This window comes from Galleria mellonella, unplaced genomic scaffold (assembly GCF_026898425.1).
Source record: "Galleria mellonella isolate WM207_F2 unplaced genomic scaffold, CSIRO_AGI_GalMel_v1 utg38, whole genome shotgun sequence".
In the NCBI taxonomy this organism is placed as follows: domain Eukaryota; kingdom Metazoa; phylum Arthropoda; class Insecta; order Lepidoptera; family Pyralidae; genus Galleria; species Galleria mellonella.
In genome coordinates, this window is record NW_026442090.1 from 7,488,946 (window position 1) to 7,507,173 (window position 18,228).

At 31.1% G+C, this 18,228-nt stretch overlaps 1 protein-coding gene across 1 annotated transcript in view; it reads left to right on the forward strand.

Annotated features, from left to right (window-relative positions):
• Positions 1-18,228, forward strand: part of LOC113522725 (uncharacterized) — a 93,201-nt gene that overhangs the window by 19,455 nt on the left and 55,518 nt on the right. The gene's annotated exons all lie outside the window — the stretch shown is intronic.

Sequence of the window (18,228 nt, forward strand, 5' to 3'; positions counted from 1 at the left end):
TAGTTGAGTATAGATAAAAAAAAATCGGTTTAATACTTTTTGAGTTCATCCATTACGAAAAAATCTTTCTTCTTTATTATTATTGGTTTAGAAATAAATTAATATAATAAAAAAAAATTCTTAATTAAAATTTTAGAAACATTTTAAATAGTGGAGATATAAAAAAACTATAAAATTTTTACGCTAAAACTGCAGTTTAGAATAATATAATTATTGGCTGCTATGTAAATAATACAATTTACTAAGCATGGCCTGATATGCTGCGTATAGTTTTTATAAATATAAATTGATTTTATTATTTGTCAATCCTTGATGGAATTTTATTCAATTCTTAGTAACGGGACTAGCGGTTTCTTTGCTAGCAGTACTTGACCTCCACACTTTCTGTTTACCATTGTGATTAATTCCAGGTGAATTAATCCAGATGGGCTAGCTGGTATAATTTTATATTTATTCAAAATTAGTGTTTCTTACAGTTCATAGATTTACTATAAAAAATACATCCTGCGATGCTAAGCACGAATTGTGCATTATATTAATAAATTTTCTGTGGTAATTTATTTGTAACACGAAAAAATGTGTCTCAGACACTTAGATGAATCTGCGAAATGAATAAAACCGCAACGGTGGTATCCAATTAAGTGAACTGCTAATAAAAGTGAAATCGAAGCGAGTGCAGTGGCCGCGCGGCGCGGGCGCACGGGTTGACGAGCCGTCGCGTCCGTGCACAGCTCGTCGCACTATCATAATTATTCGGCTATTAGTCCTTAGTCTCTTCCTTATTATTTATAATTACATAAAAAAATCTTTTTTTAATAAATGTGCAATACATATTTTATATATATAATTTTTTTATCTCATATATAGATATTGATGTGATTTTTAGTTTTAATAACCGATTACAATAAAACTTTTATTAGAGCGATATTTCTTAATAAACTCATCTGTATTTGAAGCCTTATGTAAGTGATCAAAATTACATTGCGACCCAAAAACTTGTATAATTGGCATTAGCGTATTTAAGACTATATTCTAGGATAGGCCTGGCCCCATAAAAAGGCGAATATTGAAAGGCCATAAAGGCACCTTTGTCTATAGCTGAAAGCTCCGCTCCTGATCCCAAGGTCTAGACAATTCTATACGAGCATATATGTAAATATCGTCTAATTACAATTTTATTGTATTAATGAGATTGTATAAAATTGAATCCGCTGCACAAACTATATTGTTTGCAACTAAAACATAATCAAAATTAAATGATGTTTCAAAATTTGACCATTGCAAATTTATTTATTTAATACTTACACACTAATTATACATAAAAATATGACAGAGGTAATCAAATGTACACGAGCTTAACTCTAAAAGAGTTCTCTTCCAAATTAATAAGATTTCAATTGTTATTCAAGCGTGAAATTTTCCTTTAATATCTAGTTTATATTTTATTTACATCTCTAGAGATTTATTATAAGTAGGTGTTTTCTAATTCGCATGGTATTATACACTAGACAATTTACGAGACGTGTCTGTTGTTTTTAATATAGACATTCATCTAATTCTCGAACATGATATCATTGTACTTACAACTTCTGCATTACGCATTATAATTCACAAAATTTACGGACATGCGTGTCTCGAATAAAAAGGGTTTATAAATACTAATGTAAAAAGCAATATGGCGGTGGCATGTGAATAAAAATTTTGTAGATAGTTGATTCACGGTATTTATAATATTTTAATTTCAATATGAATTATTGTTCTGGTTATAGTGGATAATAATCTACGTAAACAAGTCTTTGTTTCTACAAAGGTATCTAAATAAAAATCTTTGTGTTGACAAAACCTTTGTGTGGGAGCCTAATAGAAAATTACACATAACAAGAGTTCAATGCCACATAGTAAATCTAGTCACCGGTTGTCTTCTTGTGATGTAATAAGTATTCCAATATCCTTAGAGAATAGATAAAAGCCGAGATTGTGAGGTGGAGTTCGAGACGCGGGCGCCGCGCCGCTGTGCCACGGTGCCGGCTCACCAGCTTGGCATTATTTATTGCAAACCTAGATCCGGTTTGGCAGAACACCGCCGCTTGCACCCACGCCCTATTTCGTTCTATTATCCTCCAAAATAATCGCTCAGCTTTCCACAATTTACGGACTCATTCTTGTTTTGTTCCCAGTTACGTATTTAGATATAAACTGATAGTTTTCTGCATGACAAAGAAGTACAATCAGTAATGAAAATAATATTACTCTCGACTATTATCTGAGATAAAATAGTCAGATGTTAAATAATCATGCAATTCTCAGATCTAAAATACTATTATAATTCATATTCAATTTTTTTAGTATTTTTTTTATAGTTGTCATTGTTAACTTTAATTAAACTTCATAACATTCATGTTGTGTTAACATGTTTTAGGGTATCAATCTTGTCCAATGTCTTGTATGTCTATAATTATCTATGTAAATTTTTTATTGTTATCTGTTGTGTTTTCCAAATAAAATAAAAAAAAAAAAACAGATGTATTTGACAAAGTTTCCGTATATTTAGGAACATTTCTTGAATTTTAGACGAGTTATGCGAGACGACCGTCGCGGCACAATCGTGGTGGATCGGCGTCGCATAAATAATAAGTTTAAATAAATTTAGGCTTGACCTTTAATTATATTATAAACGTGTTTCATTATTTTATATGACATGCCGAGTTGTAGCTCCTGAATATTTTCTAAAAAGGTAAATTTTAATTAAAAAACAACATTTTTCACGGGTAATCCATTATTCAACACTGAACACTGTTAATGTAACTAAGACTATGACCTCCTGCAGGCTACAAAGGTGTTGTTATTATAGATATTATTATTATGTGTGCAATTAAAAATAATTTATATAGTATTTTCAGTATTGCAAGTTATTTCGTTTAAAATTACCTGAATTTTAATATGAATTTTTAATTTACCTTTTAATATGAATTCAGGTCTATTTTTTCGATAAATTATATATACATGACATATACAACTTTATACATTTGTATTAATAAAATTGTGGCTAAGAATTGGTGAGTTATTTCTTATCCATGGTGCTCTGTCTAGTCTATTCTTTTAAATATAAAAGTGAGAATTTTTAACGTCCGTAATGATAAATTAGTAACTATATTACGATATTTTATAAAAAAAAATTAAACACTAAAACTGTTTAGCAGTGTTTTAAGCATTGGAGCCAATTCATTCTAAAACGCCAATTAAATTAGGTTTAGAACCTATTTATAAAATTAATATTTTAATCTGATAGTTATGTTTAAATGGTATTTTATGAACTATTATAAATAAAATTTTAAATAATTTTTACTTAAATCTATTAGAATTTTAGAACCTTGTGGTCTTTAAAGTTTAGCTACATAAAATTTAAAATGTTAAGTCTAATAGGTTTTGTTTTTAAGTGTAAGAAGATGAAATAGGTTTAAAAACTGGTGTCTCAGAGTCTCCACTTTCCATCAAGTGGGCCGTCAGCTTGTTTGCCATTCTCAGTCGTATAAAAAAAAAAGTTAATCCCATTATTAAGAGGTAAGGGTAACTCTTCACTCTGTTCGCTGACAGCTCGCCGCATGTCGGCGTGTCAGCGACATACCGTCACGCCATGCTCATGCTCTATTGCGGAGCACCACTTGTTTTGTAATCATACACACTATATAGGAATACTGCTTGTTGCACTCAACTCTTGTTGATTTTACGCAATTAAAAGATTTATAATGCTCTACACCAAGAGAAAAAATTAAGTATATCAGCTCCAGGCTGTGCATTTGATACCTATGCGTATATCAAATAAATAAATAATTGTAGGGTAACAGATTTATATACTAATTTAATAACGTAATTGTAACTTTACATGTACATGATATATTCTTTAGCAGTACTTTATACTGCTAAGTTGTAAGCCTCTTGGTAATAAATAGAAATGAAGCACAAATTCTCACAGTTCATTTATTTTAGATATCATACTATTAAATTATATATTTACTTATTTTACTTTGTATATGACATATAACATAAATATCCAACTTCTGTTAATCCTACAATAATTGTGAACTGTTAATAAACAATAATTGTCATATATTTTATATAATGACCACGTGGTTTATTATACTTGTTCACTTTGATACGGCAGGTAGCTTCGCTCTGTTCAATGGTTGAACAAGAAGTGTCTCCCCATCCAAATAATAATCTTTTATATCTACAAGTCAGCGAGATGTGTGTGTTCTTACAATTTTATTACTTTTTATTCAAGTATCATAACAATAAATAATTATAAAATTAATTAAAATATAAATTAGTGTTCTATATACATTACAAGAATAACTTATTACCAAATTTGGTATAATAACAATTAAAAGTTTTATTATATTTAAAGTAGTTAGTCTGATTTTTATTAATAAATGTATGTACACATTTTAACACAAGATGTTTAAGAAAATTAATATAATTTTAAATAAATATGTAACACGCACATAGGTTATTAGATTTGAGTAGTATAATAAAGTTGTTCTTATTGCACTTTGTCAACGTGGATAACGTGGCTAACGTGTGCCAAATTTCGTATAAATAACGATGTATATTGATATTAAATATTTCAATACAATAAGTAATATTCAAAAGAGTTATCAAAATTGAGTGAATTAAGAAAAAAAGGAATATACAAATGTACACATTTATCTATTAAAAAATATAGAAAAATTATATGTAGGTATCTTTTAAAGAAATATAAAGTATCACTTCATACTGTGGCTGTTTTCACGCTGAAAAATCGACCGCTCAGGTAATCTTGGAAGTGAAGTCGTGGCCATCAAACGTGCACCAGCTTTTTTATTAAAGCTCGAGAAGCTGTGGTTAGTCAAGATTTTGTATCCACAAATGAAAGGTTAGGTGTAGACAAAGAAGTCCTTTTTATATTTGCAAGACTATCAATACATATAATAAAATTGTAACTGGTCGCTGTCTGTATATGGAAGATATATATATATATATATATATATATATATATATATATATATATATATATATATATATATATATATATATATATATATATATATATATATATTTTATCTTTTTTATTTTTATGAACGCAATACAACCAAAAAAAAAATTCTTTTTTTGAATTTTTGTCTATTTGTCTGTAGGTTTATGCGCGCTTATCTCAGAAACAGCTCAACCGATTTGAACGCGGTTTTCACTAATATATTGCAGTTTACTCTACTTACATTTAGTGTTTGTTTTATTTCAGTCGGTTCGTAAATAAAAAAGTTATATCAATTTAAAGAATCACAAATAAAATGTTATAAAATAAACGATCAGTTGAATTGGCTGAAAATTTATGAAGGTATTATGTACGTAATTATTATTTAAGTGTATTTTTTTTATACAACTTAGAATGGTAAACAAGCTGACGGCCCACCTGATTGAAAGTGGTAACCGTCGCCTATAGACATGAGCAGTACCATGGACATAACAGAGTATACTGTTTCGCCCATGACACCCCCCATGCGTTGGCATTCCTGAGGATTCAGGTGTTATTCCTCTGTACCCAGTAAATATAAGGACAAAGGGGTATAATACAACATAAAGTTAAATTCATAAAGAGTTCCAATGGGAACGATATACGGGAACTATTGAGTTAGAAGCGAGTAACGCTGCGGGAAACGACTAGTATATTACTAAGATATTTAATGTCTAAATAAAAAAAAAATGTATGTTTTTTATAATATATATTTACAGTGAATTTCTTGTATTCTCTGTACTACGTCGTCATCTGTGGAATCTATAAATTATGCAGTGAGTCATATTAAATCAAATCACAGTCACTCACGTTGGTGGAACGGCAGCCCCGTTGAGCTGATATTGTCAAGTTATGGTATTATGTAGTTAAGTGCATCGCAGGCATTGTGTGCATGTTTCCACTCAGCGCATACCACACTAAGCTCTTACTTACGGACCACGGTAACTATTTGCTTGCATCACACGCAGCAGTCGGCCGATGACGCTGAAAGAGACAACGAAGGAAAGTGACGATAGTCTTATACTAGACGCAGCAAACACGTTCTCGCAATTATCAGACTTGCAGACTATTCGCAGATTTTACGACCAGAGTTATTCTTTATATTTTCTGACGTTATTAGTATATAATTTTTTGTGATCGTACACATCAATCAACGTACGCTAATGTCGATGTGCACTTTCCTATAGTTCCTCCATCGCGACTTGAAGTCGATGGATCGTTATTGATTCGCTAATTGACCTCTGATGTTACATTATTTGTCAGTTGTGTTAAAAATACCACGAAATATTTTTCTTTGAATGATTAGCAGTTTTTTTTTTAAATAAAGAACCAGGATATAAAGACCGAAAGGAACGACTGCTTGTCATTATGATTCAATTACATTGTATACTAAAAAAACTGGGCTATTTATTATTGTACGTTCGACAAAAATAATTGCTGGTAACTATAACACCAATATTATTTCTTTCGCCAAATTACTCAACATAACCAATTATAGTGATTTACTGATATGTATTTAATTAAATTGTTGAATTTACACAATGTCAATCATGATAAGAACCACGTAAAACATGATCGCTGTACTAAAATCGATATGGGCATTATAAATGAGAGATCTCGTACCGTTTGCGAATGAATGAGAGATACTTAGTATGAAAATAAAAGTGAAGGTCATTGGCACGCGACAGTCTCAGCATTGTGGATGGTCCGGTTGTATACAAGTGGTACGCTTGACGTGTGTCGAAGGCTTAGCAGGAAGCTTCAGGCCACGCGCGCTGCAAGAGTTACTAAAATTACTTTCATCGGTACAAATACGAGTACACCGTCCCACTGGTATCATGCATGGTTGTGATCTGTACGGCGAGTTGATTTTTTGAAAACAAAAGTATTGTTATACAAGAATAATATAAAAATGGATTCTGTTATAGGTACTTTATAAAACAAACAATGAATAGACAGGCAATTCGTTTTCATAACACGATTTTCATTATATTTTAACGATTGACGACGCTATAGTGCACACGGAAACCGTAGAAGAGATTTCAAGAGATTTCACATTAATTTATATCCAGTTTAGACGTTTATGTCCGGGAATGCAATAAAATGCATGTAAAACATATTTTGTAAGTTTCACATAAACTTTATGCGTAGATTTGTAACTTTCTAATAGCGAAACATTAAATTTAGTTAACGATCAATAATAGTTCAGTCGTTATTTCTCAGTAATTAAGTTCAAAATCTTCATTAGTCAAACTCGTACAATAATAATAGAGTAAGTGCCTAATGACAAAAACCGGTAAAGCCTAATTATCATCACTTGCGGCCGGTTGGTAAAATTGCAAAGTGGTGCTAGTACTACAGTATATTGCGGGAAGGAGGTCGAAGCGGCTAATATTGGTACCTATCTCTAACGTACACTTAAATTACCTTGCCGAAAAGAAAAAGTGTACCAATTGAGCTGTGTAAGAGCTAGACGTAAATCAAATTGAAGATGCCCGATAAAGTGGATAATAATTAGTGGAAGACGTGAAAGCGTTGGGAGAAAAATTCGTGAGAGTTTGTGTTAGTGTGATTGTGCATTTGGCGAGGGACATCCGGTTGCGAGCGGCGAGGCGCTGCGGCGCGCTTGTGTTTCGGATGCTCGCGAACATGGCGCCAGTGGGTAATATGAGTATAATAACATCACATTTGGTCAGATGGCATCTACCGCAATGCATGGATAAGATATTGTTTCGAAACATTACTCGAAGGAATAATGTTTCTGTATTTAGAGTACTAGTGAGTTGATACTTTAGTCTGTGTTAAAAAGAAAGAAAGGTTAACAAAAAAGTCATATAACTAAGTCATGACAATTGAACAATTCAAGTGAAATAGAGTAAGACAAAATACAGAATTATATATATATATATATATATATATATATATATATATATATATATATATATATATATATATATATATATATATATATATATATATATATATATATATATAAAGGAGCAAAAGGCTGTCTTATCGCTAGAGCAATTTCTTACAGACAAATTTTTATGTGCATAAAATATAAAAACCTATGTTGCACAAAAATATCAAAAATACAATAAAATATCACAAATCCAGTAAAAAATTACAGAAGATTGGAAAAGAGTAACCACAATGAAAGAAAATGTGATTTAACTTGTTTTTTAAACGATACTAAGAGTTGAGCTATTATTAATTTAATATTTTGTTTATGCATGTATTAATTAACATAGCTATACTACAAAAGTTATACTGAGACAATTTTATATTTATCAAAACCTGCAGTTCAATTTGAGGTTATAACATAATATATCACCATAAAATCAATGATACTGCCAATTATTATGGTATATAGGAATCGGAACAAGATAACATACTTATAGTTATATCTTGACCCAATTATAATCATTATGTGGTTGACATAGCTATCAATAAATATACGTGTACTAAAATCTATGTTCTACCAATCAAATTCAGCATTGAATGTTAACAATACTATTTGGTATATAACAAACTATTGTCAGACCATGACTTTACATAGAAAATAGCTTTTTTTTTCTTATATTGCTTTAACAGAGAACTTTAAATAGATTTGCCACTCTCACTTACGATGGAATTTACCATTACAGCGGCGGCGGTCTTGGAGATTCGATGCGATATGCAAAGAAGCTAGTATCTAACGGCCGCCCACGCCGCGCCGCACTACGCTGCGCTTGCGGCCATCTGTGGCCTGTAATAAAACAACTACAAATCATATAATGCTGTAAAACCAGTTTATTCACATGTAATAACGTATTAAAAAGCTATTTCATTTAGGTGATTACATTTTTTTATTAGTTTCAAATAGTGAAACTAAAAGAGTGCACTGAATACTGTGTTCACGTCCGTGTGAGCCTTCCAAGGAGTGATAATTAAACTCATTTTTAAAATATTAATAAGGACTTATAGAGTTATAGATGTCAAAATTGGAGTAAAAATATAACATTTTATATAGGGAATCTATATATTTTTGCCACTGATTTTAAATAAAAAATATCCAATAAAAAGGTAATTATAGAAGAAATATGGTTTAGATTAGTAGGATGTTTTTAGTAATAAAATACAGCCCATATTAGGTGCTAATAATGTAGCTTTCCACAATTGAAAGATTTTTTAAAATCGGTACAATAAACAAAATTGGACACGAAACGCTAGATGGCGTTAGAATCCAGACTTGTGGTTTTTGTTGATTATTTTGCTATAAAAAACTACTTGCCAATTTAGAATATTTACATCACGATTATTATTATGCATATTCTCACATTCGAGAAGTGACAATACGCGATTCCGTATGTATCATTCCATACATTTTTTCGAATGACTTATAACCTACACTATCGTAATATTTTTTGCTAGTACGTTTTATTTTACAAAAATATACAATACAAGAGAATAAAGACAAAAATTATGATAAATCATTACTATGTCGGTAAAAAATAAATAAAACCACTCGTCAATTTAAAAATTTTGCCTGAAATTATCTTAAATAAAAATAATGAACAGAAACATTAAGTCTCGATGTTAGTGCCATCTAGTATTTCGTGTCCAATTGTGTTAGTGACCAACCACCCATATAAGAGAAGAGCTTAGAGCCAGTGATCCAGGGGTAGTTGCCCCCGGAGTTGATACCGGGGCAAAGGGGTCCGCCGAGGCTCCACCTAACCCTCCTAGGAGGGTCAAGATGACCATAACCAACTACTTCAAGTATTTTTTGTGTTTATTTATTACTAATAAAAAAAACCTAATCTTCTTGATAATATTAGTTTAGATTAAATAAAACAACGTTAGTATTCTTATTATTTATAAACGCAGTACGTTGATGTCAAGTTGAGTAAGAAAAGTTATGGATGAAAGACGTTATATTAATAACAGATTAATCCACTTTGACGTATTTATATCGCGTTGCCATGCGCTATTTTACGAGACACGCGGAACTACTTTATATGTCTGTCTTGTCTCGGTTAAATAACAGGTTGTACCTATTTTAACATAATATAAAACAATTTACGTACGTTACAAAAATATGAAATAATTTCCTTGTTGATTATATACCTGCTACGTAGTTCATAATAATGTGCATTATATTAGTTTTGAATGCAGACATATACCTATATAAGTGGAATCATAGCACTTAATAGAAGAAGATAGATAATAAATTTACTTGTGTGTCTTAAAAATAAATAAACATCCACAAAAAAGAATTAATATAAAAAAACAGCACAAATTGAAATCGTGCGTATATTACAGTAATGTAGTATGTAAAAATAAAAAACAATAATGTAAAAATAAAAAAACAAAATGATTACAATCCAGTTTACTACTTTCCCTTCATAGAGCATAACACTGATATTCTGCTGTGGTCAAAATCCAGCCCCGAAGTTCTCCGGTAAAAAGATAATGTGTGTCTATGATAACAATTACGAAATTTAATGTAAGTGAACATAAAAGAATTAAGAAAAAGTAAGTATAAGTTTCTTTTTAAGTATCGCTTATGCTAGTTATTTATCACCATGACGTTTATAGTGGTTTAGTACTCAGATGGATTGAATATGGCTTGTTGATTCATCTAGAAAGATTGTTTATGTATAGAGTGAATATAGATATAAATAGAATAGGCAAGTAAATACAAGTATAAATAATGTAATTAAACATAACTAATAATAATATTGTAATTTAACATTAAAAAATAATAATGAGTTATAAGCATTTAATATTAATGTAAAATTTTATAATAACGTAAGTCGTTAAGTCGAAAAGTTAAATTGCGTCCGGATAAAGTCATGGACAAATTTAGTGTTTAAATGTTTGGAAATATATACAAATTATACATAGAAAACATGCTGTAGGCGATAAAGGAAACCAGAAATCAAAATTGGAAATATTGTATATGTATATTATAAGAAGGAATTGAGAAGACTACGGCCATGAAGAGGAGCCAAAAGGGATGAATAGAAAGATGTGTCAGTTTCGAATTTGGTAAATATTAATATAAAATTACAAATAATATATGTAACCTGTACTCCACACATACAGATCAATACAAATAGACGTATTAACATATATAGGTTTGTATTATGTGAGATCGAATCTGTAAATATTGACAATAAAACTGCTACATCAGGTTCGTCAAACGAAAAATAACAAATAGTCTGGAATATAATTATCTAATTCAAACTATGGCAGTAGTGACAAGGCAAAAGCAGCCACTTGGCAATCTTACGGTATATTATGCAACAAGCCGGACACAGAACAATGATAATGCATAATATCTACTTATATCTATAGCTGATGTTGCACAGCGCTACTCCGTGACTGGACCAGATCCTGACCATGCCCACGTTGGCTACGACAGCCGGTCGCGGATGTATATATAACGTTAATTGCTTACAATAGCTGCATAATCTGTACCGTAATTAGATTTATGTTAAGATACAATACGGTATATTTAGTATCAACATCTGATTATATTTAATATTCTTTATGTATTAGGTAATCGTTGTTTAACAGGAAAAATATGTTATTTATAAAATCCTTTTCGAATTTTTATCTGATGGTCAAAGAATGGAAAGTATTGTTTTGGGTGTAGGGTAATGTCTATATGAATATTTATGGTTGTCCAGAACACACGCTTTACCAGTTTACATTTTCAGAATAATAGTATAGCACTATATTTTGATTGTGTGAATTTTTCTGTCAATAAATTTTCAAAATATCTTTGATATTAATCTAAAAGTTTATAATAACATAAATGGGCAGATTTATTTGTATATAATTACCTACTTAGCAAAGATTACAAATCTTTCAAAATATTTCCATTAATAATATTAATATTTTGTATATCTTATGCACAGTCATAAAAAAGTCTGTGCTATGACTAAGTATTTGATTTAGGTAAACATTTTTGCATTCCGTTGAATTAAACTCTCACAACTTTCAGACAAACACTTTCAGCAATGAAATAGGTTTTAACGAAGCAACAAAAACTATTTGTTTAGTGTGAGTCATTTTCGAAGCACTCGTATATGTAGATGTAGTGTAATTCTTGAAGAGAGTAAGTGAAGTGACCATTGATTTCCCGCTCGAGTAACATCGAGGCATGCGTTGAGTTTTGATGCCGCCGCGTCTGCCGCTGCATACTCGTGCGTTACCGATAGGCGCACGAGTATGCAGCGGTAGAAATTACGGCGAAGCAAACAGGAGAGTTATTTATATATAATATCAGTAATACATACGTTATCTATATTTAATTAAACACACTGTAAATATAATAGACCACCATACCTTCATCACTTACATGAAATAAACTTTCTAAATGTCTCTGCCCACTACTAGTATCACTGTAATCTTTTGGAGGGAAAAATAAAGAACATCTACTTATTTATCTACCATAAATATTAATACTCAATATAATTCTAGATTGACATGCATTGTGCAGTGGTACAATACGGAGTTTGTGTTTTGTTTGACTGATCACGGCTGTTCACACGCAGGTGTGGGTGGCGGCGGTGTTCTTGTGACAGACAAATATTTACAAACCAAACATTTGCTATCTAATACTGGTAGTATTTAAACATAAAAACGTTTATATTTATATAGAAAAGGCAGACTGTTCAATATATAGCGTGTAACAGAAATGGTATAACATATCAAGCTAAGATCCAGCGCTATTATTTATGAAATTAAACAATTTTCCCTAAGCATATATTTTTGGAGTAAAGTTGTTTGGTTTAGTAATTCAAATATCGTGATAAGTTATGAACCATTTCATTTTTTTGTAAATCTAAGATAACAAATTCTTCTCTAGGTATCAAATAAAAACATGGAGAGGTATGTAAACAGTTCTATTCTTATATTCTTTCATTACCATAATCACGTACCATCTGTTTTTTGTTCAAAATAAATACCTTTGAGGTGATAATAAATTCTTGAATCTTAATTATATATCCAAACAAAAAATATGTAACGGTATGTAAATAGTTCTGTTCGCTTATTGTCAGCTTTCCACTGCCATAATTTTATGGTCATAATACGGTGATGGACAACATAAATTAACACCTGTGCGGCAACAATTTTCACAACTAGTTTTCTGTTATTTTTATTGTCAGGTCACTGTAAGGTTTTATAGTCACGATATTGAGTATTTCTTTTGTTTAAAATTCATGTTGTGATATATCATTCTGACTTTATACTTATCTATTCTATTCACAGTATTTGAGATAGAGTTGGGTAGTGTAACACATGTTTTTAGAGGGGAAGGTATTTGTTAGTAATGCGGACTGGCAATATATCCTGTCAGGTCGATCTCCACGTGGTCCCCTTTGGAAACCATCATGTTGAATTTCTGGTGTATTTTTTACAATGGGCTAACTGACCTGCCTTTTCTGATCTCATCTATCACTTACTGGTATCCCGCCAGCGTATAGTGTTAACGCAAGAGGGGTTACTATTCCATTGTTATCCATTAAAAAACATGTTATTATGTGGAAAAATTCTCGATTCCATGCATACCTGTATCCATACTCCTTTCATCCTCATAGATGTGAAGAAATGTGGTCATATAAATCGAGTATTATAGATTCATTGTAAGAATTATACGTATGAATTATATGAATAATAATTATACGAATTATAGAGTACAATAACAGGTTTAATATTTATTATTTTAGCTTTTAACTGGACAAGTAATTAATCTTGTATAAAAATTTAGTACTCTATATTAAGGTTAACAAACACAAACAAATCTCATACCTTATACATAAAGATAACATAATTGTAGTACAGTAAACTTATATTATTTGTACAATTATAATTTTAAGACCAATCCTAATTAGTATTGGTCTTAAAATTAAAATTGCAGAATAAGTCGTAAAAGATGCATCGATAATTACTTTAATATGATCTGTTTCAAAATCGTATGATTGTATAGTGTGAATTCTTAACCTAATTTTTAAAATGCATCTTAAAGAAAATTATGTTGTAATGACGCATGTTAACCCACAAACATTTTGTTTTAATGCAGGATTTGAATGTAAATATCTACCTACAGGTCAAATGGATTATAAATAAGTAGGTCACAAGATTGAAATAAAATGTTTCCACAAAACGTAATTGACATAAATAATAAAAGTTCGAAATCATTTTATAGACCATTACGTTGAAGTACGCGCTTCGCGAGTTGGTAAATCATAAAATACGTTCCGACATTAAATAATTCTAGAAAGGACTCGGAAGTGAAAGGCGTCTCCGTTTTGATTTTCGTTAATTTTGCATGTACATTGTAATTGAGTGGCAGTGCTCTGAAAATATCAGTCAATTGGAATTATGAACACCCACTACAGTTAAAATCACAGAATATTTTACACCGGTGGCGGCGCGGCGGTTGTGGTCTGACGGAATACAAAACTGGAACATTTGTTCAGCAATAATGACCGTAACATTTTTACACGTGAAATAAATGTACTTTGATAATTAAGCTCGAAACTGGCTTACGTCGATGAATGTAAATGTATTTAATGTAATTTGCATATTGTCGGGCGGCTCGCGGAATGCATAGTGTATGGTGTTATTTACATAGTAAATGCGCGTGCGGATAACGCGACTCGTGACGATGATTATAGCTGCATTATGTCGTGCACTTAATGCAACGCTAAACTGCGTAATGCTGTAGACAATGGTTTCGTTCTTGTAGTGAAAACGGTTGTAAGCGAAACGGAATATAAATAAAGTTGGACTTTATATTTATATAGGTATCAAAATAATTTAAGATAGTTCCGTGTGGTTGTGAAATAAAATGTGTAAACAATTTTTTTTTCTATTAGATGTCATAAGGGACGTCATAGGGAATAAAGTTATAAAGCTTTATGTAGATGTTAAATAAGGGGAATTTAAATTTTATATTACTTAATATATCCTATTTCTATCTGTCTGGCCAGCACGTCTTTGGGAAAAGGACTTGTATAGGCTGTCAGAAAATTTACGGCAAGGTAATGTAATATTTAAAATTTTCTAATGTTCTTACATCAATAACATACAGGTTACAGGTAAAGTTGGTTTACTCAAAATATGCATCGGCAATCGAAAGCAGTGGTAGTGGTTGCGCGTGTGTGTCTGGGGCTATTGCGGTCGGTTTCTCCTCGCACTTGTATCTCAAGATCTCGTCGCAGAGGCGTTTCATACGCCTTTTTTGGAATAACTCGAGCAAAATTCGACAGAAACTTTTATTTTACTTCGCGCAAGTTGCACTCGAAAATCAGATTTTTATTTTAATGAGCCAGTTTCGCAGCACTATCTCGCTCGCACTTGTTGTTGCACTGAATAAATAAATGAGTTGCTCTACTTTCTATGAGATTGTTTCTTTGGGCGGTTCGATGAGACTCGCTGTGGTTGCTCTGGCGCGCGGCTGCTTTGTGCTCGCTGTTGTGCTGTCCGACGCCGGCATCTCCCCGCCACCACTACCGCCTGCCCATCAACACCATTGTTCTTTTACGCTCAGTACAATAGCAGTCCTCTGCTATCAGCTGATATATTTTAGTCACGATTCGGGCTACGAAAATGTCTTTTATGCTAGGTTACTTTTATCTCTCTTTCGTGACCAATAAGGCGCTAGAAATATCTACTTGTAAATTGCCATTTTAGACTAACATAAAAACTTTTTCTATCTTCTACTGACACAGAAATTACACGGTCAATATACAAAGCTAAGTTCTTTTTGTAAAAGATATAAGCAAAAAATAAAGTAATCAATACTCAAGTTGTGCACTATGTGAATACCTATTATATTTTTTATAGACTATACTTTTTTGAAGACCTATTAATAAAATTAAATCTTCAAAAGCAAAATAGGTACAATAATATAAAAATGGCTTCAATTACCTTTTATTTTTTGTAGTTTGTCTACAACAATTGAATTTCGTATTTGCTAGTTATAAAAATACTCTTTCATTAAATCCATAATGGGCTTATAGCATGTTACTTTTTGTTTAAATTTGATAAGCTATTACTTGCCTATAGTATTTAATAAACAATACCTTCTTATATTAATACTTTCGCTCTGCTATGCATTGATGTTTTTCATACCACAAATATGTTAAACAAGTATGTCAAAATTATCGATTCTTATGAAATTTTTAGTGCTGCAAATATCTATATTCAGTTATATTAGTCGTCTAATATTTTTATATTTTTTTTTATAAATACTTATATATGTATATAACTGAGTATTTATTATCTTAGTTTAAGTTCAATTATAATTCCATTAATCAGATCTAATTTTAAAATTTGAAAATAATAAAAAATAGTACTCATAGATAAATAAAATTTATAATTATTTGTCAAGTATAAATAAGCAAGGTCATGCTCTTAATTAAAATACACCCAATATAAATTGATTTTTTAGATCATCGTATATAGCGGAAATCGCATCTGAACTGGCGACAGCTAGACTTTGAATGATTATCTAGCCAAATAAACCGAATACCATATATGCTAATAATAATCACTTTAAGATGATAATTTGGTTAAAATTGCCCATTAGCAACATTATAATTCGATTCTCAGCTAAGTAAATATCTAAACATTGTGTATTAACAGACGTGTTTGATAAGTGTAACTCACATCACGTTTCTTGTAACATCTATTTTATAAAGTGACTTCCGAAAGGAATAAGGTCTAAAGTAAGTACATTCGGTAATTCTAATTAGATTTTAATTCCTTTTTTTCCTTTGTCAACAATTATTTATTGACCTATTTTAATATTGTAACATTTTATTCTAATGTGTTATTTTGTTGTTCATTGATGTTTTGTCATATTTGAAATCACTACGTTTTTATATGTCACATTTAATGTTTATAAAATTAGGCACAAAAACAGTTGCACAAGATGAAAGCACATAGGAATAACCTTTCAACTTTGATATGATTGAAGTCAGATTTCTAAATACAATAAACACTCACTTATTATTTGAGTGAATTGTTTGTTTGCTAAGATTTGGAAACTCGTTTTTGAGTAACACTTAAGCGTCTTAACAAGTTTCAATTACATTTGGTACACAATTCGAAACATAGTCACAGGAGCAAAACCGTGGATTATAGCTAGTAATGTAATATATATTCAAATAGGTGCTGTTTAAATAAAAAAGCAACTCATAAGATTGAGCTACCGCGTTACGACTGAGTGCTGTCGATTACTTGTTACCTACCGGACATGGAAAGGACTTGTTATTAGTGCAATGCACTTGCATGCGTCACTGCGTGAAGGACGCGCTTTGTCTGGATCAGGTCAGGTGGTCGCGCGGCAGGTGAGGGGGCGCAGCGGGTGGTGGGCGGGGGTTGCGGGGCGGGGACACTTCGAGGCCGCTTCCTGTCGCAGGACTGGTTTTGTGGTTTGCACCACTTCGCTTTGCACCAGTTTCCAACCATGTAACACGAACGACCTCTTTACACCGAGCCGCTATTATGCTATTAAAGTTTATGTAGGTATCACAGATAGGTATCAATATATTTTTAAAGATATATTTGTGTGGATTTATATAAACGCTTTTATATATCTGTTGTATGTTGGTATAAAAGAACGTATCAAAAGAAAAACAAAAAATACTTCGTTTCATATTTTATTCGTAAACAATACAGTTAAATTGTTAGGAAGATGAAACCTGTGTATTATATATATAAACTCTTTTTCATTTTGTACACATAGTCTCCACGAAACTGACATTACAAAGATTATTTAAACATGTTACAAAGATGCAGCGGACAGTGATATCATTATCAGGTAATTAGTATGAACATACTAACAGTAAATACGATATTAGCGGTGAGATAAATGTACAAGAAGCATCCAAATTTGTAGTGTTGTTAGTTTAGTTAATAATCAATTATAAAACTTAAGTTTAACTTTATATAGCAGAAGTAAGTGTCTATATTAACCGATAAAAAGATATTTTTCTAATCAGACTTATGACCAAAAGGGGGCTTTGTTTTAGAGGAAGAAGGTAGAGACGATCCCAGTGACAATGCATAATGCAATTAGAAGTAAAAATTATGTTAATATATATTATTATTATTATATGTAGTTCTTAGGTATTTAAAAATCTGTAATCTAGCAAATTAGTTAGTTATTGAAA